Raw genomic sequence first — 27,940 nt, forward strand, 5'->3', positions numbered from 1 at the left:
TAGGCCTTTTTATAAGAAGGACTTGTTAAGGCTAAGAGTCTCACATCGAACCTCGTCCAGCTCAGCCTTGGGAACAGTCACCTTTCGATTCTTCGTCGACCACTGAAAAGTGTAACACACAGGAATTAGTAACAATGAATTCTACCACAAATTATATGTACACCAATTATATCAAGAATGAATTAAGAAAAAAAATATACCTTTTTGACAAATGTCATTTCATTATCCATGGCAATTTCTTTCATATACCACATAACAACATAGCCGCATTCAGTTCCACCGGGCTGTTTGGGGCATCCCTATTTAATAAAAAAAACTCAGACCAATTAATAAGTAAATTAATGCCCCTATCTAACCGAAAAAACTCTGATATCTGTTGATCAGAATGTTGTATGTGCTGAAATCTGTTGCATATGGTCTGTTTTCCATGACGCTCAAGACTTCTTCCATCTTTTCAAACTGGCCTGCACGGCCGTACAGGTTTAGCATACTATTGAGAATAAATGTATCTGGCTCCACACCAGATTTATGCATCTAGTTCACAATGTCTTCGCATTTGGGTACGTTGCCAACTTTCGAGTAGGCTGATAATAAAAGCATGTGGGACTTCATTGTCAGTGTCATTCCTAGCCTCTTCATTTGATCAAAAACAGATTTTGCATCTAAAACACAAAGAAAAAAATTACTAGGGAGAAGAATAAAATAGGCCAATGTATGGAAATTGGTCGGAAAAAGCTGCAACAATGATGCTAAATGCTGTCTTTTTCTATTTCAACTCGGTCTGTTCCCAAAATTTATCTTCTAGGGGTATTCAACTATGTAAATCTTAATTTGTGAACATTAAACTACAGAAGCTCTCTAGCATAACATTAGCCTGATGCTCTCTGATAGAGCACCACAGATGAAAATATGGAAAGACCGCAAAAGGGATTTTTGTTCACTAATTTTTTGAAATCATTTTACCACTCTGCAACTAGAGATTTAATTGATGTTTGCATTCACAAAACCAAAGTTGGTTTTCATAATTTCACTTTCTGGCCCATAGTATGAAATTATTGATTTTTGCACAACTTGATACAAATATTTTTTACTGAACATCAAGTATTCAATAATAAAATGAAAATGAAAAAGAGAGGGGTTTTACTTTAGTTCTTGGTTCTTACCTTCATGAAGACCAGCTCTTCCATATGCATCCATCATGATATTGTATGAAGCGCGGTCTGGTTCACACTCCATGCGCTGCATTAGAGAGAATACTTCTGCTGCGCCATAAGGAAAGCCCGCGCGACTGTTGGAAGTAAACATTAAGCTGTGCTGAGGGAAATTCTGCTTGACTGAAGAACTTGATCAAGCAAGAGAAGTCATATCTGATATTGATAATAACCTGTAAGCTTCCATGAGGGCATTATAAGCATAAACATCGGGTTCGTACCCAGCTTCCTGTAGCTGCTCGAATATTTCCTCTGTTTTTTCATAAAGTCCATCCCTAGCAAATGCATTCACTAGAGCAGTGTATGTGCAGATATCAGGCGTACACTTCTGACTTTTCATTTCGTGAAAAATCTTCAAGGCCATGTAGGACTTATTTGCCTAAAAATAAACAAGTAATGAATGAACAAATAAGGGCAAAATTGATCACAGTTGTAGTTTTCTATTTCTTGGTAGACCATATTTACAAGTCATAATTCATTTATATTTTATACATAATAGTACTCTAATTACAAGCAAGTACTACTGAATGCGTTTATATTTACTTTAATTTACTATATACTATAGTACATTTACTACCTAGTATAATCAATATAAAATTCCTAAATTCACTCTAATTAGGAAAAAAATGTAGAAACAATAGCTCAGTCTTAAGATTTCATCTAGTATTCACTCATAAACCATGCTACTTACAACGACAAGCCCCAAACACCTCCTTCGATAGCGTTCAGTGGCTTTTGTAATCTCTAATTTAGACCTAAAACAAACAATATGAAACACATAATACCTCTATATATTTACAAACTACACAAACACAAATATATACAAGCACTTGTTATTATATGTAAATCCGTATTTTAACTTCACAGGGGTCTATAAAACATAAAAAAATACAAAAATTTCTAAGAGGACAATTTGCAAACAGTTTTAGACAAATAACTACACATACAACTACACATGCAACAACTACACATTTCAATTTCACATGCATACATAGAACTACACAAATATATACATGCAGCCCAAACAAATATAAATAAATATGTAAAGAAGAATATACCTAACAAAGCAAGCTCCAAAATCCCAAAAAACTAACTCTGAAGCCCAAAATCCAACTTAACTCCAAGCTCCGAGCTTTAAGCTTTAACAAACCCTTAGCTCCAAGATTTAAGCTCCCACAAACTCAACTCCTCACCTTAAACTTCAATGAACACAGTTCACTCCTTAATCTTCGAATCTGTCACAAAAATTGAAACAAATGAGAAAAAAGAACATTTGAAAGAAAGACAGTAAGAAAGTAAGAGATGAGTTGAAGAAATTGAGAGCTTTAATTGGAGATTGAAGGTCTAATCGGAAATTGAATACATTTGATAGTTCTAGGTTTAGCTATGAGCAGTCGAGAGAAAGGGGGAATGAGGTGAGTGTTTTGTCTGAAAATGCAAAATCCATTTTGTTTTGTAATTTTTTGTTTTTGTTTTGATTTTGATTTATTTTTAATTTTATGTTATAATCTTCCTAAAGTAAATGAGTGATAGGCGGGAGGGGGAAATATACTAGGGGGGGGAAGGAAAATATTTAGCTAAGGGCGGGGAGCAAAAGGGAGAAGTAGCGGGCTCTAATTTTTTAAAATTGAGCTTAGACATCGGTTTATATGTCAACCGATGTTAAAAGTGAATTGAACATCGGTTTATATGTTAACTGATGTAACGTAGTTTTTAAAAGAACAACTTAGACATCGCTATACTGAAAAGCTGATGTAAACATACCAAAAAGACATCACTTATTTTTTATGTGATGTAAAAAACGCTTTTAACATCAGTGACCTTTCTGACTGATGTCTAATGTGCGATGTCTAATGCTGATTTTCTAGTAGTGAGAGTTTGGCTTCATATCGACAATATCACCCTTGTGATCTCTGTACTTGGGACAGTATGTGCTGTTAGACTTTACAGAACAAAGCTTCTTCTGTCTTTGAATTTGAGACTTTAAATATCCTGCAGCACTATCTGTTAATCTGTCTTTCACTTGAAGTAGGAATAGAACATGTTCCAGTTCTTCAAAATACTTCAGTGGTATAGCATTTTTCTTAATCTGGTATACCCTTCCATCTGTCATAAAATATAACAAGATATGTTCTTTCAAGAAGGTATGGTAAACCATTTGTACAGATTCAAGTCGATTCAATCTTTCAGGAGTTGCTCCAACACCTGGTTCATTTAAGGAAGTTGGATCATTGGTAGTGTTATGTACTCTTCTTTCATCAGAACTACCCAACCCAGATTTATCTCTTGCTTCCTTTCCTATAACAACTCTTGCTTCAAAACCACCTGTTGCAGTCTTCAAAGATTGAGTCTGTTTAACTTTAGTGAATCCTGGTAGGAGTATCTTTGAAAGTTTAACATGAGCAATGTCAGAGGTTTCCTTTTCCTTATCTTCTGATATCAAGCCAACTTGAGCTATGTCAGAGGTTGCTTCCTTCACTGTCATATAAGAACTTACTAAATCTTGACTCTGAACAACATGAGCTATGTTAGAGGTTGTTTGAAAAATCTTCTTATGCATCAGAGTAAGATTAGCATCTTTTTCATCATCAATTATTTCTTCATCCATGACTGGCATATAAACCTTTACAGGTTCATCAACCTTTTCTTTGCCCTTGGACCTTGGATCAATTTCCATTTGTGATTTGGCCTTGGTTGCCTCAGAACTTGTTCTTTCCTTTATCACAATACCCTTAAGCTTTGGAAATTTCTTTTCAACAACATAAGCTTCATATTTTGTCTTGACACCTTGTGCTTTGAGTCTAGCTTCTTCTCCCTTTAGAATCTCAAAGTCCATTCCTGGATTTTCTTTAAGAAATAACTGCTTTGAAATTTCTTCATCAAGTTCAAGATATCCACCAGAACTTATTCTTTTACCAGTATCAGAACTTATTCTTCTCCCAGTATCAGAACTTGTTCCTTGACTTGTAATTCTAGCTTTATTTGACGAAAGTCCTTTGCCTTGACCTTGACCTCTACCCTTATTAGAGTTTCCCTGGTCATCATTTCCATCATCCTTTCCTTTCAGTGCCTGAATAGATTTGCATTTGGACTTAATCACTTTCCCCCCTTTTTGGCATCAGCAGGTAATAGAAGAGAGACAAGCAATTCCACTGAGGATTGGATCTCATTGAGTTGACTTTGGTGAGAAGCCTGATTCTTCAGAATTTCTTCAATTTGAGCTTATTGCTTCTCCTGAGTTTTCTCAATGTAGGCAATTATGTCAAAGGCTGGCTTGAAAAATCTGTTCTTTTCAAGTTTCACATTCATATCTTGCTGGATTAGAGCTTCCTGAATTTTGTTCACCTTGTCATGAGTTATTGAGTGTTGACCTTGAAGGTGCCTTGTACTCAATGCAGTAACTCTCAGCTGTGCCTTGAAATCATCATTTATCAGCATTTTATCAGCTTTTGCAAGATGCTCAACAAGAATCTTTTCAGAAGGAACAAAACTAACTAAGTTCCATTCTTTAATCCATTCCTTTCCTCTAGGAGTTTCACTCTAAGGTACTGGTGCTTCCCCTGTAACAAACTTCTTGACTAAATCAGCTTTATGAACAGTTTGTTGAGGTGCATGTCCTGATGGACCAGCTGCATCAGCATCTAAATTACTAGCAGGTTCACCAGTAGTTTCTTTATTAACAGCATCAGAACTTGTAGATCCTGCAGTATCAGCATCCTATGATAAAATAACAGTATGTGAGGGTATAGAGGCTTCAACATTTTCCTCTAAATTCTGATCTGCAGCCAGGTTCTGATCAACATTCAAAAGTGATGTTGTTGGTGGAGTGAGTTGAACTAGTGAAGCTTTCAAGTACAAAACCTCAGGCATAATCAGGTTATGAATATCAATTTCAGCACTTGTACCTGGTTCTTCAGTATGTACTGGATCAACTATAGGTGACATAGAAGGTGTAGGTATTTTAGCTTGAGCAGTTTCATGTTGTGTAGAAGGAAGTAATTCAATAACAACTGGTTCTGTTGAGATCAGAGATTCCTGATCCCCTTCCTTAGCTGCTTCCACTACATCTTCTGAATCTGACTCAACTATGTCCCTATGAGCTCTCTGTTTCTTTAATTTCCTCAAAGGTGGAGACACTGTAGGAGCTTTATCATCAGAATTTAATTTTCTAAGCCTTTTGAGGGGCCTAGAATTTCCAGTTACATTATCTTTCTGAGAAGAAACCTTCTCAGCTTCTACAATAACAGGTTCTGATATTGGAACCTGTTCCTCAGTTGTTTTCTCAAATCAACAGAATTTAATCAAAACATTCATCACAAAATAAAGTTAAAAGTCGATGAAGTAAAGATTAATAAATTGCAATTCAACATGCACAGTCACATAATTTGAGAAACAAAGAACAAATTTTGCAATTTAAAGAAAATTTCATTAATATATCAGATGATTACATTCGATGAAATTTATCAATTACATGCAAAAATTACAAGATAGTCCTATTCTACGATTCCTAACATCAACAGCCTTAGTCCTAGTCTAAGAAGCCTTAATGACTAATTCCTTTTGCTGCTGACGAAGAGCACTGCATTACGGATGACCCGTTCTTGCTGATGGAGAGCTTCTCTCCTTTCCTCTTCCAACCTATCAAGAACAAGAGTTCTGTGTGAACCTCTTGTGGAAGTGAGTTACAAAGTTCGTCAGGAATGGCGGTGACATGCCACTCCTGTTGCCATTCATCACAACTCAACTCGATGTGAAAGGTTTCATAGTTCAGGAACATGTTGAAATGGACCATTTTTGTTGGTATGAATGAAAAGAGAGTGAGTTTGTGAGAAAATGAAAGATATTTTGGCTGGAATGAATGGTTGGTTTAAATAGCCAATAGAATACCATGGGACGCGAGAACAGGTTAAACTTTACAAGAAAAAAAACTGATCCCTCGACTCCCTAGACTGATGTGTAATAATAACAGTCTGTAAAAGATCTAAAGTCAGAGTTAATGGGCACGGGATATAATAATAATTACTGTGCGCATGAAGTTTTTTTAAGACATACACGTTAACCACTAACCCACAATGATTATGACTGTTTTATCTCACATTAACCAATATTCTGTAAAAATATTATCGTTCAAGTAATGACCAAAAATAAACCAAGTAAATAAATATTGTCACGTCAGCATCAAAACTTGATTATTATCAGGATTTAAAAGTCATCAGAATATGGCTCCTTAACTCGAAAAGTGAATGTGTATTCCTGTAATTTTTCACACAAATACTGATATGGTTTCATCAGAACTTAATCATCAGAACTTCCATCAGAACTTGTCCTCAGAATTTATGCAATCTGACACATAAACTATTCATCTAAAATAACATTGATCACCACAGTAATTTTCATTATTCATATGGAGTGTATGTGTGTGCATTAAGCTAAATATCAGACAAAGAGTAAAGTCTTATTCACTTCAGTACAACTTAGAAATAAGGCATAACTAAGAACTTTACTTAAAATCTGTCATTATTTTGAAGTCTACTTTAGAATGAGTTCATGCATGAGTCCACCTCAACTATTTTGTGCTCATTTTATGCATCTTTTGAAATTCTATTTTACAGTGGCTTCTCAGTGTAAGTGAGTCAAGACAACTTATCAGAATTTATGCTGTTATCAGAGTATTTCTCCAGTAATCATAGAGTGTGAAAAATCACCAAGAAAATTTTATTTTGCTTTTCTAATGCATATTACTTAATACCAGCAATGCACTTGGGTCTTCCCTTCCGCATTTGTACTCTAGATCTCAAAGGAGTACCTGATTTTTATTTCTTTTCTTTTCTTTTTCTTTTGATAAGTGAGGCTTATCAGCACTTAGTACATTCACCAGATTTACTAACATCAGAACTTACAAATAAGAAGCACTATTCTAGTTTTTGACTTAGTAATAAGATACACAAAGTAAACTTAACTAAGCTCAATATCAGAATTTGCTTGTGTTAAAAGATTTCCACATAAATAATTACTTCAAACATGAGATCTTTAGTATATTAAAGATTACCAGGTCAGCATCTAGCACAGTTATCCTCATTGGATTGAATAGTCACAGAAATATTCATATCACTATCAGAGTTTAGAAATTCACATCAGACAACAATCAACACTTAAGTAATTTTCAATTTAAGCATAGAATACACAAAGATAGTAATTTCTGTAAATACTGATCATAAAGTCTGATGTATCAGAACATAAACTAAGCAGATTTAGAGAAAGAACCTGAAACCATTCCAAGTTCATTTACCAATCTTGTAAAAGTAGCTTCACATAGTGGTTTTATGAAGATATCTGCTAGTTGTTGATCTGTGAGAACAAAATGCAATTCCATTGTACCTTCATCCACATGTTCCCTTATGAAGTGGTACCTAATGCTGATGTGCTTTGTCATTGAGTGCTGAACTGGATTACCTGTCATAGTAATAGCACTTTGATTATCACAGTAAATAGGGATTTTAGAAAATTCTAACCCATAATCCAGTAACTGATTCTTCATCCAAAGAATCTGTGCACAACAGCTTCCTGCAGCAATGTATTCTGCTTCTGCAGTTGATGTGGAAATTGACTTCTGTTTCTTGCTAAACCAAGAAACCAATCTGCCTCCAAGAAATTGGCAGCTTCCACTTGTGCTTTTCCTGTCAATTTTGCATCCTGCAAAATCTGCATCTGAGTAACCTATTAGCTTAAAGTTTGATTCTCTAGGATACCACAATCCCAGATCAGCTATACCCTTAAGGTACTTGAAAATTCTTTGCACAACTGTTAAGTGAGGTTCTCTTGGATCTGCTTGAAATCTTGCACAAAGATAGGTAGCATACATGATATCAGGTATACTTGCAGTTAGATAGAGTAGAGAGTCAATCATACCTCTGTAATCAGTAATATCTATTGATTTACCAGTATCCTTATCCAACTTAGTTGCAGTGGCCATAGGAGTGGATGCACTTGAACAATCCTGCATTCCAAATTTCTTCAACAAATTTCTGGTGTACTTAGATTGACAAATAAAAGTTCCTTCTTCATTCTGCTTGACTTGAAGGCCCAGAAAATAGTTAAGTTCTCCCATCATACTCATTTGATATCTTGACTGCATCAGTTTGGCAAACTTCTTACAAAATCTGTCATTTGTAGAACCAAAAATGATATCATCAACATATATTTGCACCAAAAGTAAGTCCTTTCCATGGTTGAGGTAGAACAGTATTTTGTCAATAGTTCCTCTGTTAAATCCATTTTCCAGAAGAAACTGAGCTAATGTCTCATACCATGCTCTTGGAGCTTGCTTAAGGCCATAAAGTGCTTTATCAAGCCTGTAGACATGATTGAGAAATTTGGGATCGACAAAGCCTGGAGGTTGTTTAACATATACTTCCTCTCTTAATTCTCCATTAAGAAAAGCACGTTTCACATCCATTTGAAAGACTTTAAACTTCTTGTGAGCAGCATAAGCCAAAAATATTGTTATGACTTCCAATCTAGTAACTGGTGCAAATGTTTCATCATAATCAATTCCCTCCTATTGAGAGTATCCTTTTACAACCAGCCTTGCTTTGTTCCTTGTTATTATGCCATCACTTCCAGTTTTGTTTCTGAACAACCATTTTGTACCAACAACTGATCTATTACTTGGTCTTGGCACTAGGGTCTAGACTTTATTTCTTTCAAATTCATTTAACACTTCTTGCATCGCTTGCACCCAATCAGCATATTGAAGAGCTTCTTCCACTTTCTTTGTTTCAGTATGAGAAAGAAAAGAATGATAAAGACATTCATTTGATGTAGCCGTTCTAGTTCTGACATCTGCATCAGGATTTCCAATAATTAAGTCAGGTGTATGTGCTTTAGTCCACTTCCTTGCAGATGGAAGGTTTTCTCTAGAACTGGATGCTCCCCCATGATCCATGCTGTCTCCATCAACATTTTCTAATGCTCCCCCTGAAATTATGCTCTCTGAGTTGGATCCTTTATTATTTGAGTGTCCAGAAATATCAGAACATGAGTTTCCAGAATTATCAGAAATTGGCCCATCAGAACTTGAAGAGCCTGTTGTAGGTTCTGATGCTTCTTGAGATGTGGTTGGATCTTCAGTATGCTCCCCCTACACAGGTGCATATTTCTTAGGCGTAGTCACCACAGTTTCAATAACATCAGAGTTTAATCCATTAGAGTTTGCAGTATCAGGATTTACAGAATCATAATTTAAAACATCATTCTCGAATCTCAGCTGATCATGATCATTGAAATCTTCAAGTCCAGTAATCTTCTTATCATCAAAAGAGACATTGATAGATTCCATGACAACCCTTGTTCTTAAATTGTAGACTCTAAAGGCTTTTGTAGAAAGTGGATATCCAACAAAAATTCTTTCATCAGCTTTTAGATCAAATTTGGATAGTTGTTCGGGATGAGTCTTAAGAACAAAACACTTGCATCCAAATACATGAAAATACTTCAAGTTTGGCTTCTTTTTCTTTACCATCTCATATGGTGTTTTTCCATGCTTGTTAATGAGTGTTGCATTCTGAGTAAAACAAGCAGTCTGCACAGCTTCAGCCCAAAAGTAGGTTGGCAACTTTGCTTCATCAAGCATAGTTCGTGCAGCTTCAATAAGAGTTCTATTCTTTCTTTCAACAACTTCATTCTGTTGTGGAGTTCCAGGAGCAGAAAATTCCTGCTTTATTCCATGGTCTTTGCATAACTCTTCCATGATCAAATTCTTGAACTCAGTGCCATTATCACTTCTTATGATCTTCACAGAATCTTTGACCAATTTATCCAGTTACTTAACATAATCAATCAAGATAGATGCAGTTTCACTTTTTGTGTGCAAGAAATACACCCATGTGTATCTGGTGAACTCATCCACTATGACCATAGCATACATCTTCTTTGCAATAGACATGACATTAACTAGACCAAATAGATCAACATGTAGTAGGTGATAAGGCCCAAGAATTGATGATTCAGTCTTGCTCTTGAATGAAGATTTTCTTTCTTTTTCCTTCTGACATGAATCACAAAGGCCATCAGGATCAAATACTGATTTTGGCAATCCTCTCACAAGATCTTTCTTGACTAGTTCATTTATATTGCTGAAATTTAAATGAGAGAGTTTCTTGTGCCAATCCCAGCTTTCTTCAATTGATGCTCTACTCAACAGACAGATTGCAGAACCATCAGTACTTGTTGAAAGCTTGGCTTCATAAATGTTACCATGCCTGTATCCTTTCAGAACAACTTTTCCTGTAGATTTCTTACAACTTCACAGTGTTCTTCAAAGAAATCCACATGATAACCTCTGTCACAGATTTGACTCACACTCAGCAGATTGTGTTTAAGTCCTGAGACCAGAGCTACTTTTTCAATAATGACATTCCCAAGATTGATATTTCCATATCCCAAAGTTTTTCCAATGTTGCCATCTCCATAAGAAACACCTGGGCCAGCTTTCTCCACAAAGTCTGATAGCAGAGCTTTATTTCCAGTCATATGTCCTGAACATCCACTGTCCAGAACTAGGATGTTCTTCCTGTTGCCCTGAAATCACAAAGACCACTAATGATTAGTTTTAAGGACCCAGACTTGCTTGGATCCTTTGGCCTTTTTAAGTTTGTTAACATTTACAGTGGATTTAGCATCAGAGTTTATGTTAACAGTCTTCTTATCAGAATTTGCAATATCAGACTTTGCATCAGAACTTATACTAGAAGAAATAATGCTAACTTTCCTTACAGAAGGTTTTATTTGATAATAATCATAGTAGAAACTATGATATTCCTTACAAGTATAAATGGAATACCATAAACTACCACAATGAAAACAGGGATTTTATGGCTTATATCTAACAGACTGACTCTTAACTCCTAATTTTGAAGGTTAGGAATTTATATTCTTATTCTTTCTGCAAAAAGAAGACAGATGGTTAGAATTTCCACAGTTATGATATGTTTTTCTAGGAGCATTAGGAACAGGCTTATAATTGTTACTTTTGTTCACACCTTCCTTTTCATTCCTATTTTTCTTAGGTGACTTTACCTTGTTTACATTCTTAACATCTTTCAGCTTATGCTTAAGCTGCTTCTTTGTCATTAAGCCTATGTTAACTTCAGTTGGTTTATCCTGTTTAGGTTTGTCAGAAGTTACTTTCTCCTTAACTTCTGATTTATCAATATCAGACTTTGCAGTTACAAACTTAACATGATTTACCTTTGGTTTTTGTTTAACAACTATAGGCTCAGTTTCTACAGTTCCCTTACTATTCTTACCATCTCCATAACCTAAGCCCTCTTTCCAGTTTCCACTACTAAGAATATCCTGAGTTGCTTTACCAGAGCTAGTCCAAGTCCTGATAATCTCTCTTTCCTTTTCTAACTCAGTTTTTAGAGATTTATTCATTTTTAACACTTCATCCCTAACATAAAAGGCAACATCTCTATCTTTCTATGTTTGATGGAACATGACTAACTCTTTTTCTAAATAATCATTCCTCTTTTTATAAGCAAGATTTTCAGAAGTTAATCTTTCACATGTTGAAGTTTGATCTTTATAACTAATGAACATGGTTTTAAGATATCTTCTTAACTCAGTAATATCATCAGTATGAAAGGCATAAGTAGTTTGAGGTACCTTTAAGTCAGCAGTATCAGAACTGCTATCAGCATTTGCTATCAAGGCATAGTTTTCCTCATTCTCAGAATCTGAAGCATCTGACCAGCTTTTCTTCTTTGTGACAAGAGCCTTGCCTTTGTCACTTTTCCCTTTTCTGCAATCTGGAGATATATGGCCTTTCTCACCATAGTTGTAGCATTTAACATTTGAGTAATCTCCTTTGTCAGACTTTCCTCCTTTGCCTTCAGATTTTCTGAAACCTTTCTTTTCAGAAATTGCACCTTTCCTGGAAAACTTCTTTCCTCTTCTGAATTTCCTGTATGCAATCTTTGTGATTCCTTTCACTATAAGAGCACACAACTTCATCATCTCCTCGTCATGGTCCATCTCAGGTATACTTTCAGTTTCTGAGTCATCATCCCTATGAAAACTTGATGACTCAGTATCAGACTTTGTGATGAGAGCTTTTTCCTTGCCTTTTCTTGAGGCGGCTACTTTGGGACTTTCCTCCTCAGCCACAAAGGCAACTGTTCTTGACTTTCTTCCATTCCTCTTGCTTCTTTATTCCATCTCAAGTACATGAGTCTTGAGCATCCCATAAATTTCATCAAGAGTTGTTTCATCAAGATTATAGTTGTCTCTTATTATTGTGGCCTTCAAATCCCATCTTTCAGGAAGAGCTAACATGAACTTAAGATTTGAATCTTCAATATCATACTCTTTGTCAACTAGTGACAAATCATTCAAGAGTTTGACAAATCTATCATATAAATCAGTTAATGACTCATCAGGATTTGAGTCAAAGTGCTCATACTCTTGAGTGAGTATTGTCTTCCTGTTCTTCTTGATTGAATCAGTTCCCTGACACCTTATTTCCAAAGCATCCCATATCTCTTTTGTAGTCTTGCAGTTAATTACCATGTTTGACATGACATTATCAATGGCACTATGCAGCAAGTATCTTACCTTTGCATCCTTTGCAATCGATGAGATATCTTCAGCAGTGTAATCACTTTTCTCCTTTGGTACAGACTTTGCTGGCTGTCCTGTAACTTCCACAGAGAGTTTGGTTGGCATATGTGGTCCTTCATAAATCATGTCGAGATATTCTGGATCTGTAGCTTCCAGAAACATAGCCATCTTCACTTTCCATATGGAATACTCAGAAGGTTTCAACATGGGAACTCTTATAGTCTCATATCGACTATGAGTTACAGTTTTTGGAGGTTCTTCATTTTTGGTGGGCTTGGTTGGAGTTTCTTCTTCAGACATGATTGATTTTGGATCTTAAACTGTTTGTGTGTTAACAGAAGGCTCTGATACCACTTGTTAGGTCACACACACTGTAGAAGGGGGTTGAATACAGTGTTTAGCACAATCAAATCGAATATAAGATCTTAAGTAACAGAAAACATATTTTATTCAACATAATAAACTCTGTTACAATATGGAACTGTCCTCTCTCAGTGATGAAAAAATTATCACGAGAGCTGCTAGAGTTACAAAGAATAATAACTTCGATAATCGTACCACTTATAGTGTAAACCCTATGCCTGTGTTTATATACTACACAGTTACAAGATAATCTTCTAATTGATATGGAATATAATTCTGCTTCCTAAAATATATCAACTAGTTATCTTTTCTTCCAAGTATTCTATTCTTCATAGAATTCCTTCTTCATGCATAATTCTTTCTGTCTTAGTCTCTATCTTCTTTCCTTTCAATCAGCCGCCTGCCTTATCTGAGTCATCTTAAGTCCTGATATTATCTCCTGATAAATATCTTCTGAACCTTAAGTTCTGATAACTTAAGTTCTGATATCTTAAGTTCTGTCTTCAGTATAAGTGCTGATTTCTAGTTAAGTACTGATTTGTCCTGTTATGTAAGATCTGAAAACTAAACACAAATCATATTACACATGACATTATCAAATATATCTAACATTCTTTGTTGAGGTAGATTAGCTCTAGATGAAGAGGCCTCATTGTTATCTTGATGTGTAACTGAGTTTTGATTATTGGAAACTCCCCCTGAGTTTATAGATCTTTGATTTGAGAAAGGGGAACTTTCTATAAGTGATATATTCTGACTTTCAACTTTTTTTGATGACCCGACGGATGGTGTATTTTGAGTTCTGACGGATGAAGCTGATTGTCTCGCGACGGATAAAGCAGATTGTCTCCCGACAGATGAAGCATTTTGCAACTCGACAGATGTTGAATTTTGTACTTCATTAATAGCAGATTTTTCTGCATTATCCTTTGATAATGTTTCCAGATCACTTTCATCATCACTGTCATCACTAACCATCTCCACATTATCAAATTTGAGACTCTCATGAAAATCTTCATCTTGTAGTCCTTCAATCTTTTTATCATCAAACACAACATATATTGATTCCATAACAATGTTGGTTCTTAGATTGTAGACTCTATATGCTTTTCCCACACCATATCCAACAAAAATTCCTTCATCTGCTTTAGCATCAAACTTCCCATGTTGATCAGTCTAATTTTTCAATATATAACATTTGTAGCCAAAGACATGAAGAAAATTTAGAGTTGGTTTCTTGTTCTTGAACAATTGATATGGTGTCATGCACTTTGCTTGATTAACCAAAGAAATATTCTGAGTGTAGCAGGCAGTATTCGCAGCTTCAACCCAGAAATATGTTGGTAACTTTGATTCTTCAAGCATTGTCCTTGCAGCCTCAATAAGAGATCTATTTTTCCCTTCTACCACTCTATTTTGTTGTGGAGTTCTTGTTGCAGAAAACTCATGCATTATCCCATTTTCTTCACAAAATAATCTTATCACAGAATTCTTGAACTTAGTTCCATTGTGTGATGGCCTCAACCCCGGGGTCAGGAGTTGACGTCACTAAACACAACTACCAACAAATATAAACAACAGAATTATTATTAAAATATACTAATTTGACCCCAAAACCAAGATCCGATCCAGGTTCAAGTATAATTCAGGTTTTTACTATTACAAACTCTTTATTCAACATCTAACACACACTAACTTTATTCAACAACTCCTCAGACCTCATGGCCTGATACAAACTACCTCAGAGGAGCCGGGTCCAGAAGGGGCGGGAACGTGGGTCGGTCTGACTGGTCTTCTAAGCATCTGCGAGATATACATAACAATTTGCAAGGGTGAGCATAATCGCTCAGCAGTACCAAGATATGAATAACAGGATAAAACAATAATGTAACAATAATAGGAACAGAGTTATAATCATGGTATCAATATTTCATAATGAAAATCAGAGATAACTGGATATCACTAACTAGCATGCTTTGTTAAAACAACATAGTAGTGTTGAAAGGAATATGTCCTAAGTCCAATCGTGTATTAGGATTTAGGAATAACTTTTATGTAATCTATTTTGATTTCATTGATATTAATAAAGACTTGTTTTGTTTTTATTACGGGCTTTATCTATTTAATTGTTTAAATAAGATATACCATAGTTTAGAGTAAAGCTTTTTATGGATTATGATGAGATCATAATAGTGAGACCTAAAAAGATGATAACTCTAAACTTAAATAGTTCCTGGTCATAGGATTACTAACTGGTAATTAATAATTCACAAAGATCGGTACATACTATGCTTGCTTCATTATGAAGGATGTCTGTTCTCATAGACATTTGTGTGGTGACACTATAGCTAGTATGTAGGTGCTTATTATGGAATAAGTTCACTGAACATGACTCGCCCAGCTGAACAACTGATGGAGTTCACTCACGTGTCAGCAGTTGTTCGCTTAGTGATAGTTGTACAAGTATCCTTAGACTTGAGGTCATCATAGTCATCTTGTGTACACTGAACTATGCTTTGGTTTAGTTCTTAGTCTCCAGGGACAATTATTAGGGCTCTTCTGGGTATAGGAATTTCTACACGAAGATAGTGTATGATCAATAAAGGATCTACCCCTTCCAGTGAAGGAAGCGAATGTTCAAGGCTGATCCACTTATGCTAGTTCAGGAATCTCTGCCCAGAGTGAATGAAATTAGAAAGGAGTTTCTAATTTGCATAGAACTACGCATAGTAAATGGTAAGCAAGTGATTGAATTAGATAGGCTTGACACGAGATCCATGCCTTGTATTTAATCGAAACATTGTAGGGTAGAAGGAGTTTATTGTACGGTAACTATTCACTGACAGGTTCTTGGTATTCTAAGCAGTGAATTCATATTATCCGGATAGTCGCGATATGTTGAGAAACATCACTCACGATGTAGAATAAATGTGATTAATTAATTAATCATATTTAATAAATTAGAGAATTTATATAAATAATGATAAAATAGTTTTATTATTATTTATTTCTACTACCGGCTTAATATTGAACCTACAGGGTCACACCATAAAAAGAGAATGATTTAATGGTGGAGGAATTAATTAATAATGGCTAATAATTATTTATTTATGAAATAAATAATTAATTGGAAAATTTAATATAATTGATTAAATGAGATTTAATTGATTATAAAATAATTAAGAAAAGTTCTTAATATTATTAATTAAAGGATTTAATTTTTGGAAATTAAATCAAGAGAGAGAATTATTTCTAAAGTGTTTAGAAAAAGGATTAATGATTAAAAGGTGTTTTAATTATTAATGAGAATAATAAATGGGATAATAATAATAATATTTTATGGGAAAATTTCAGCTGAAAATTTTGCCTATAAATACACTATTATAGACCCTAATTTTATTCCAACCCCATCGAAACCCGAAAACCCAAAAAGTTTGGAAAACCCAATTCTCTCCACCTCCTTCCTCCTCCTTAACATCGTTTTCTTGGTGGATACCGGTGGAGTGCTTCACACTTGAGGAGCAACTGCTAAGGATCTCTGATCGTTGTCTCCGAATTATTTTAAAAGGTTAGATTCGATCCCTCGAATTTCTATTCACGATTTATATGCTTTTATATGGATTTTATATGTGTAAAAGTGTTTTGCCATGACCCCGCTACGTTAAAAATCCAACAATGGTATCAGAGCGTAGGTTGTATGCATATAGATCTGTGGTAAAAATTTCAGAATTTTATGTGCTTGTATGAATTAATTATGATTTTTACAAGTTATATTATGGATTAATTTTGTCTGATGAGAAATCGTTTCTCAGAATAATTTTGAATGTTGATCTGGGTTCTACAAGTGTTGTAGATCGTCTGGGTATTTTTTTCATAATTTTAGGATGTATAGATTTTTTATTATGAATTTTTGAAGTTATTACAATTAAATTCGTAATTAAATAATTATATATATATGTATTGTATGTATATATATATGTACTGCATCTGCAAGTGCTTCTGTTGCTATCTGTTGTGCTGCTGTGCACGGAAGTAGAAACATATCTGTCATGCACGCTATTCGAGAGGAGGAAAAGGACTGCGGCGGCTGAAAAATAAAAACAAATATATATATAGGGGTGTAACGCATTCCGGGAAAGAGCAAACTGTATAGCGAATGGTTACAGAACAGAAATTGAGACAGCTTGCCTCTTACTGATCTAAATCTTCCAATCATTGCCAAACAAAGGAAGACAAAGGAAAGAGTAGTCAAAACAGTCAAGCCTTCCAAGCTAAAATCCAAGCAAGTGGCCAAACCCAAACCTAATGTCAACAAGGGAGATCAACTCTACATATGTGACATCAAAGAATTTCATACATAAACCTCTATTTGGATGAGCTAGAAGAAGTTAGATCTATTGATGCCTACAAGCATCTTCCAGAGAGACTTATCTTCAGGTACAAAGGTGGTAAAGAGTTTACATGGCCACTTCACATAATTCTCAGTAAAGGTTATTCCACTCTAGTAACCATCTTTTCTGCAATCAAGAAAAACTTTGGATTCAATATAGTTGCCAAGAAAATGGTTCTAAACAAGATTGAGGAGATAAGTAATAACTAGAGAGGACCAAATGTACTCACAAAAGTATTGACAATTCCTTTTACTGGAGATAGGGTGCATTTCAGGCCCAACTGGATTATGGAGTTCAAGGATGAAAAATATATTAGAAGATTCTTCAGATTGGAAGACCAACTAAAGATTGCAAGCAATGAAACTCTCAAGGAAATGTAAGAAAAGATGGATCTGACAAATGAGGATGAATCAAAAAATTTCAGACAACTCCAATATTAGATTGAAGAGAATGATGTGAAGCTGGGAAAGAAGTCAAGGCCATCAAGGAAATGATCTAAATTTGCTCAGTCTAGAGGAGCACCTTGAAAATGATTTGTAAGACACTCTACAAATCTTTCTTTATGAGATTTTTCAATAAACTGCAACACTAGTAAATTTTAATCTACTTTATCTCAGTCAGTAATTATAGAGTGTTTTGTTATCATCAAGTTTCTCTTAATTTATGGCTACAATTCCAGTAGACATAAATTACGGGAGATTGTTAGGAATATGTTGTGTATTTGATGATAAATTGAACAACACACTTAGTAGATTTTATTTAAGTGAAATTGTAGCTTTCAAGGAATGATCATTTCAACATATGTTGAAAGAGTAGGTTATGTAACAATAAGACTAATAGCACATTTTTGCATACTTAAGTAACTTAGTGAACTACATGTTGTAGAATGTTTAAGTCATAATTGACTACTAGATTGATATGCAAGATAGGATGGTTAATTGTGAATATTAGATGCCTTGTAATCTTGTATAAATGAAATGGAGTCAAATGGCAAGAAGACAGTTTCAACGGATTATACAAAAAGTTTCAACGGATGATCAACATAAGTCTTGACGGATGATCAATCTGAGTTTCAACGGATGATCAACTAAAGTTTCAACGGATGATCAGATTCAAAAGAGCAGTTGATAGTGCCTTGACAGTCATATGCGTTAGTTGTATGTAAATGGAATGTGGCAGCCTAATTCAGGTTATAGAGAACAAAAGAAGCATTTCCATTTCCATGCTAAACATAAGATATTCATAGATGCTGCAAAAAGAAGTGTAACAACATGTTATTAGACTAGAAATAGTTTGTCTTATTATCTTATCTTTTTATCATGTAACTTGGTGATATATAAACCAAGGGTAGCAAGTTGAAAAGTATCTAAATAAGAAAGCATTTTATCAGAGAAATAGATAAGGCAAAATCTGTAAAAATTTCTCTGTTCTTGTTTTTTAACTTGTAAGCAGTTGTGTACATTTTGTAACACAGAGTTCTCTACTTAATATATATCTCTGGTGGAAAAGTTTAGTCCACCAAAAATTTTTTAAATACTTGTATCTAAATGCTTTGTGTTTTGATTTCTATTTTACTCTCATTCCGCACTATTGCAAAATCAAACACCGTAATTTATTTGTAGAAGAGCTGTTCTTAAAATTCAAAAAAGCCAGAATTCCATTCAACCCCCCTTCAGTAATTCTTTTTTAGATTGTTTGGGAATGTGTGGTCTACTTGCAGTTAAGTACAACACAGATCCAATCATTCCTCTATAACCTGAGATGTCTATACTTTTTCTTTTTTTATCCTAATCCAATTTTGTAGCTGTAGACATATGTGTCGAAGCAGGTGAACAAACAACCATTCCAAATTTCTTCAATAAGTCTTTAACATACTTGGTTGGGATGATGAAAATGCCATCACTTTTTTGGCTGACTTGAAGTCCAAAAAAGTAACTTAATTCTCCCATCATGCTCATATCATCACTTTGCATGAGTCTTGCAAATCTTTGACATAATTTTTCATTTGTAGAACCAAAAATCATATCATCCACATAGATTTGAACTAGGATCATATCACCACCATGCTGCTTGTAGAATAGAGTTTTGTCAATTATTCCTCTAAAGAATCCATGTTTGAACAAAAATTCTGACAGTGTGTCATACCAATCTCTAGGTGCTTGCTTCAATCCATAAAGAGCCTTTAGCGGTTGATAGACAAAATTTGGAAATTCTAGATGTTAAAGGCCAGGTGGCTGTTGCACATAAACCTCTTCTTCCAACTCAGCATTAAGGAATGCACTCTTTACATCCATTTGATACACTTTAAAATTTGAGTGTACATCAAATGCAAGGAATATCCTTATTGCTTCAAGTCTTGCAACTGGACCAAAAGTTTTATCATAATCAATTTCTTCTTCTTGTGAGTAGCCTTTTACAACGAACTTTGCTTTGTTCCTTATTACAATTCCATTTTCATCCATTTTTATTCTTGTACACCAACTTTTTTGCAATTATGCTTCTATTCTTTGGGGCAGGAACCAACTTCCAAACTTCATTTCTTTCAAATTGATTTAGCTCTTCTTACATGGTAGATATCCAGTCAGTATGAAGTAGAGCTTCCTCAGTTTTCTTAGGCTCAATTTGTGAAAGAAAGTATGCATGCAGACATTCATTTGCAGTTGCATTTCTAGTCCTCACTCCAGCATTTGGATCACAAATAATTGCATCTCTTGTGTGACTTCTATCCCATTTCCTGGTGTGATTTTGTTGACTTGAATTTTCTACATTTTCTTCACCATTGGCATGACTTGTAGAACTTTCTCCTCTTTCTCCCCTTGAGTTTGTGCAAGGTATCTTGATACTGCTTATCTTTTGTGCACTCATTCTTCCAAGATCTTTATCTATTTATTTTCATATTTTGCTCCGATACCACTTGTTAGATATTGAATGCAGCACAAGGGGGGATGAATGTATTTCTTAGATTTTTAGCCTTTTTGCACTTGTTTGGATTTTAGATGAACAAAGCAGTTTAGTTTTTGGAGAGATATTGTGTTTACAGAAATAAATCAACAAGCACAGTATTTTCAAAACTTACTTAATTTGTATTAACTAAGTTGGTCTTGCTACAAATTCTGAGTTCTTAAGAAAATAAGAACTCAGTTTCTATCTTAAGAGAATAGAAGAAAATCTGAATCTTTTTGTTACTTGCGAACTAAGGACGAGTGCATACTTTATAGACTAGTAGCATCGATTTACAAAACTTGCACTAAACGTACTAAACTACTTTCTAAAGCAAACTTTTTCTATTTCCATTTCTAGCTTAACGAATCTGTGCAGAATCTTGCAAGTATATGACCAGTCTTTGTCAAGTTAATCTTGGCCCTTGGTCTTTATTCTTCCAGCTACTTTATAGACTTTTCGATCTAGTGAATAGATCGTTGGTTGACTAATAAACTTGAATCTTGAACTTGTCTGCATTCTGTGTTTGTGAAGTATGTCGAGATCTCCAGTTTGTTCTATAGAGAAGTGACATCTCGAAAACTATACTTGACTGGTCGAGATCTCTAGTTACTTGCATGTGAAATAACTTGTCGATATGTCTAAGATCTCTACATGTAAAAATGGCTTGTCGATATCTATGAGATCTATATATATACATTTTGACTTGTCGATATCTCTGAGATCTCTTAATGAAGAATTGACTTGTTGATATCTCCAATTCTTAACATCTTCATTTTACTTGTCGATATCTCTGAGATCTCTATATGAGAAATTAACTTGTTGATATCTCCAATTCTTAACATCTTCATTTGACTTGTCGATATCTCTGAGACTTCTCTATAAGCCATTTTGGACTTCTCTATAAGTCATTATGGGCTTCTCGATATGACTTGATCTGTGACTTGTCGATATCTTGACTTAGAACATTTTTTATTGAACAGTTTTATTCAACTCCAAACTTCTACACTTTTCTCTGAGGCATGATCATGGCTTGATCTTCTTCCAAAGTTTATTCCTTAGCTTGAATTTGTTCACAGAAAAATCCTCCAGTCTAATCCCGAACCATTTTACAGACTTCAGAAATACAATACAAAATATAATATTGATTATCAAACAACTAAATCGTAGGGTTGTCAATGTGACTTAGTCTTGTTATTATACAGGCATGTCTTGCACAACAGTGTTAGAGGTCATAATCGGTTACCAATTTTTTTTCAACATGATGTGACAGAAGTAACGTGACAATATTAATAATACTAATTTGTGCTTTTAATGTAAATACATTAGGTCAATTTTATAAATTGCTTCATATCCAATTAGAGAATGACATGTGACTTTTAGAACCATTTTATGATCTAATTTGGGTACTCTAGCATTTTTCAATCATAAAATTATAGCTAACCTTTAAGATCCGTAGTCGTAAGTATGCATAAATTTTTATCATAAGCCTTCTTGTGGAGCACATCAAAAGTTTCATATAATCATCCCTGCAAAGTGTTGATGCAGTGGTCGAACTCATTTACCCCATTACGGGTGGTTAAGAGTTCCCAAAATATATTTCAAAAATATTTACAAAAATACGGGTTGCAATCAAAATCAATTGAAGATACAACATTTTTTTACTTCTTCCTAAAAAACATTAAAATTTAATTTAGTTGAATTCGAGATTTTATTTAATTACATTCTAGGTTGGTTGCATCGAGGTGCAAAAATTTATTTTCAAAAAAATTTGGAAATCGTATTCTTTACAAATAAAAAAAGACTAATTAGCAGTTTGCATCCCAAAATTTTGGCTGAATCTCACTTTGGTACATTATTGTTAACCTTAAAAGTTTGCATCCTAAACTTAAAATGGTGATTTTTTGCATCCCTTTGGTAGTTTTGACGTTAACTCAAACGTTAACGTTAATTGTCAGAAGGGCATTTTTGGTAAACTTTTTATATGTCAGTTTGCATGCTATAATTTTCCTCAATTCTTACGTTGCATCCTAGAATTTTGTAATTCACGTTATAAAAAAATAATGGTAATTTCATATTATCAAAAAAAATCGAGTTATATTATTTTATATGTTCACGTTAGGATTTTAAAACTGGACCGTTAGTTAATTTGGTCTAGTGTATATACTTTTTTGACGCGGAATCTTTACTATTTCGGTTGTATATTAAGTTCTAAAAATCATAAAATTTTATGACTCACACAAAACTCACAAAATAATAAATAATTCAGTGATGTTTTCACAATTATAATATAACTAGAATCATAAACAAAATAGAATGAAAGATGATTAAGAATCTATATTACTTTATTTATAAAATTTACAAATAATAAAAGTATAAGTTATTTATGATATTAAGTATATATTTTAAGTATTGTAAAAGTAGATATCATATAATATTATATAATCTTGACCTTTTACGCTTATTATATTTATTTAATGATTGATTACTCTTTTTTCTTAATATAATACCCACTCTTATAATCAAGACTAATATACATTATAGTTCCATAATTAATTTTATTTTTTTATATGAAAATTGAGCAATAAACTTTTCATTTAAAGGAAAGGAAATTAAAAAAATGAGGCAACTATATTTTATAAGAGTTTTAAAATATGTGTCGAGCCTCCGTCGCATAATGTAAAAGATTGGGAGGGACAGATGGAATATTATACTTCGACTTATTCTACTTTATTTTAAATTATACCTAAACTTGGAAAAAGGAAATTTAATTATTTTAGCTAAATTTATTTATTTGCTTAAAATAATCGTGGGATGCAAACTGTTACAATATAAAGTTGTAGACCTAAAATGAGATTCATGATAAAATATAGGATGCAGACTGTAATTTACGTTTGCATAAATATTTTGGAAAATATACATTACCATAAATACCCCTCTGACAATAACGTTAACGTCGTCAGAAATGTTAAATGGAAGCTTATTGACGGAGTTTCTAAACTCTGGGGTGCAAACTGTTTTAGTTTAAAATTTTAATCTTGACGTGAGATTCAGCCGAAGTTTTTAGTCAAAAAAAATTAACAAATTTTTATTTAACATATCATATTTTATAAATACCTCTAAAAGATGAAGCCCCAAAATCATAAAATTTTTTTGATGAAAAACCGTTAAATATTTAATTATTGAATCCTAGAATTAAGTAAATGGATATTTTTAAAATTTAATTAAACAATACTAATTTTCACGCATAATGATTTGATGAAAGGGATAAATCAGTTTTTGTTGTCTTGTGCTGCCATTCACATACACATGCACACATCTTAGTAATAGACCAAATTGCCCTACTTTTTGGCACCTTTTTTACATCTCACAAACGGCGTCAACACAAATTTAACCGAAATATGCTAATTGCATCATTCTTGCAACTCTAGAATGCTTTTTGCTAGATATTAAAATACAGGTACACAAAGTGCAGTTTTAGCAAACTCCAGGAACATTAACTGCAGTTTACTCAAATATAAAATCGTATCTACACTCACTTGGTGCACTGCTTCATGGTTAGTAACTCTCCCTCACTCTCTCTCTCCCCCCTCTCTCTAATGTCAGTGTCCATGTCTGTTAAAAACCAACTTTCATAGTCCGTCTTGGTCAACTACAACACAACCCGAACTGGGGGCAAGAAAGATCAAAAAATTTCTATTAAAGACCAATATTCTGCTTCCTCATCCATAAAATCTTCATAAGGAAGTGGGAGGCAAATTATAGGATATAAAGCCCTCACTGAACCCGGGTATGGACACCACTTACTTCTGGTCCGGATAGGTCCAGCTCATGCGCCAACCTAGGTTGTCCACTTAGCCCAGGACCGGGTAAGTCCAGCTCCGGCCCAGTCCAGGACCAAATGGGCCCAGGTCATGCATGACCAAGACCAAGTATCCTTATACCCATGTCTCAGAAGGCCCAACTAAAGCACATCATGTGAGGCACGAGCCCAGATACGTGACAACGACATCTATTAATGATAAATAACGGGAATAATCAAGGCACATGTTAGAGCATCCTTGGAACATTCCTCAACAATCCTTACTGGGACACATGTAATGCATCCATTTGTGCTAGGCATCCTCCGCTCCCAGCAACGAACAACCCTGATTGAAAGGTACTATTCCCTAAACCCTACCCTTGGTCTATAAAAAGTCTAAGGAATTGAGGTTTCAGGGTTAATCACTATCTTCTATACATACTCATATACGCACACACAACCACCTTATATTTATACCTTCATCATTCAAAAGCAAGTTCTTACTCTCAAACCGGAGGCGCCGTGGGGCTCAAATCCCCCTCCAGTGTTGTTTTACAGAAATCCAACCACAGGTACACCGCAAGAAAGGTACATGCACAGCGTCGGAAGGACCAGACTGTGGATTAGAGTTAACATTTGGTGCTGGAAGGAGTGGTTGAATCTCCATCCTTAGGTCTCGGTGCCCCTGGACTCTTCTTCCTCAACAAGCTCTGAAAATTGTCCTTGACATCATACGTAAGAATTTAAGTACCCAGCTCAGTCATAACTATGAATGCTCTTGATTTAAGTTACATTTGTGTGTGCTCTTCATTTTAAGCCATGTTTATATGAGCTTTGTTTTGTTTAGTTTAATCCAAGTTTGTGTGAGCTATAGCTAGATTTGCTTATTTACGAACTCAGATTTACTTCACTCTTGAATACTCAGTTGCTAGCTTAAACCCAGATATAGTTGTTCTTGACCCCGCAACCTGATTGTTATTGTGTTGGTTGGTATTAATTCATGTTGAAAGCAACCGTAGATCTATTTTTAAAGCTCATAATTTGGTGTTAGTTGGTACTTGCAAAACCTATTTCTCTTAGAATGTTGTAGTTTACAAGTATGTACTCTTTCGAGTTGTTGAAAAATGGCTAGATGAGGTAAATCTCCAGCTAGAAGGCCTTTTGTAAGCACGTAGAGACAGGACCAAGATCCAATCAGGACCCGGATCCCAAACAGGATCTGCCCTAGGATCAGCCACCCGGAACCCAGACCCTGGAAAGGATAGTCCCACCCATTTGTACCGGGCTATCATTGAATTTAATCAATAGAAATATGCCAATGTTCCTATTGGTGCCGAACACATGGAAAACATGACCAGTAACGACTTGACAGAAGCCATCCGGCTCTTTCAAGAAAAGCAAATCTGAGCCCAAGAAGAAGCTGAATAGGTGGAAGACTCCTGGGTGGAGCTCTCACCAACCCCGTGGCTCAGTGTTGGACCGAATTAGAGACCAAGAAAAGAAAGCTCAAAGTAAAGATAAAGGCACTGAAGCATCCAGACAAAAGAAGTTGAAAGAGAAGAGAAACAGATCCATAGGAAAGAGAAAGCAAAGCTCGAACTCAAAATTCAGAAGAGAATGTAACTAGAAGAAGAAAAGCTACTAGCTAAGGCCAGAACCAAAAGAACCCAGAGAGACCGGACCCTGGAAGCCATATTTAATGATGATGAGGAGAAGCAGGATCTCAAGGACATGATTTATGAGATCCAATTAAAAATGGATTAAGACTCTCTAATGGAAGTTAGGAAAACCCTAACACCCTTCAGCCATTCGTCGAGGCCATTTCTCGGCAAATAGGCCTCAAACACTACAAATTTGACTCATTTGACGAAATAAGAGACCCAGAAGAACACCTAAATTATTTTGAACAAATAGCCCAGATATAGTACTACAATGAGTTAACCAAGTCCAGATTCTTCGCATCAATTGTCAAGAGAGGGGCCTAGAGATGGTTCATCCGGATCCCTTCCCAAAGCATCCATAACTGGAAGGAATTCTGGGAAGATTTCCTGAGGAGGTTCCGGGCCAACAAAACACATGAGCTACATATATGTCATTTAGAAACTATCCGGAAATATGCCAATAAACCCCTCTCAGCCTACATAAGGCTTTTCCATAAAGTAATCAATAAGATATCTAACTTGGATGAAAGGGAAACATTGAGCATCTTTCGGAGGAACTTGGACTCGGAGCGTAATGAAAGATATCTCATGGAGCTCATCAACAAGAAGCCCCAGAGCCTGGTTGCAGCCTATGCCATGGATGCCAGGTTCACCAAGGAGACGGATGTGCTCCAAGCTATGAGATGACCTGGAATGGGGGATCCGAGAGCAAATATTCTGATGACCGACCGAAAGGGGGTTACCATCAGGATAAAAAATTCAAGCAAAGCCAGCAAACTCATTTTATTCAAAATACTCCAATATTCTAGAGGCTCGGTCCCAGGATAGAATCTAAAAGTGACCCAAGGCCGACTAGACCAACAAGGGAGCCGAAGCCAAAGCCGGATGAGACTCCACTGAGTCCGACTCGGGTAGAAATACTTAAGGAAATCCGAGACAAGCCATTATATTACCCAACAAAGGCAATGCAAACTCCCCCGAAAAGCCGGCCCTACAATCGACAATGTGATTATCATGAAACATATGGACACAAGATATAGAACAATCTCTCTCAAATACTTCATCGAAGATCAAATCAATAAGGGGAACCTGGGCTAATACATAGCCCAGGATAACAAAAAAAAAGGAGATGGATCAAGGAAGAACAAAAATGTGGTTAACATGATCCTGGGAGGCTGTCATTCACCTCCCCGGGGTCCGTATACAGGGGACAAGGTCCTATCTATTCAATCCTTCCCCGAGATGATCATCTCCTTCAGCAACAAAGATTATGGGGGAGTCAACCCCAATCAAAACGATGCTCTGGTCGTAACATTAGATATCCTATTTAATGAGAATGAAGTCAAGAGATTGATAATTGACAATGACTCCTCGGTGAATATCCTATTTAAATATACTGTGGATCGTATGTAGCTGAGGAGTGTGTGTTCGAATGATTGTCGAGATGATCCACTCTATGGTTTCGGGAACAACTTGGTCTCGATCCAAAGAACCCTATACCTACATGTTCTATTTGGAACTGCTACAAACCAAGTCACCCATATCATAAAATTCTATGTGACCAACACCCCTTCCTCCCATAATGGAATGATTGACCGCCCGACTCTAACTCAGATGCAAGTAATAACCTCTATTTCTCATTTAAAGATCAAGTTCCCAACCCCAAGTGAAGTCGGAGAAGTCAAAGGAGATTATGAGGTCGCAGAATGATGCTATAGTTCGGCCCTAGTCATGGGCGAAACTCACCTGGATAACAAGAGGAAATCCATCATCCTCCAAAAATAGCAAAGTCACAAAAAATACCATCCTAGATCAAAGAAAGGATATAGGAAAGAGGTCTAGGTTATTGAATCCATCCCGAACCTGGGAGCAACCAAACCAAGTTCAAAAGAACTTGAGCCAAGCAACCAAGTCATGGTGGTAACTAACTCAAAACCGTCCCCGACCATG

At 35.2% G+C, this 27,940-nt stretch overlaps 1 pseudogene; it reads right to left on the reverse strand.

The window, feature by feature from the left end:
• Positions 1–27,796, reverse strand: LOC141695893 (uncharacterized; annotated as a pseudogene).
• Positions 27,797–27,940: the final 144 nt, after the last annotated feature.

Source organism: Apium graveolens, chromosome 11, assembly GCF_009905375.1.
Source record: "Apium graveolens cultivar Ventura chromosome 11, ASM990537v1, whole genome shotgun sequence".
In the NCBI taxonomy this organism is placed as follows: domain Eukaryota; kingdom Viridiplantae; phylum Streptophyta; class Magnoliopsida; order Apiales; family Apiaceae; genus Apium; species Apium graveolens.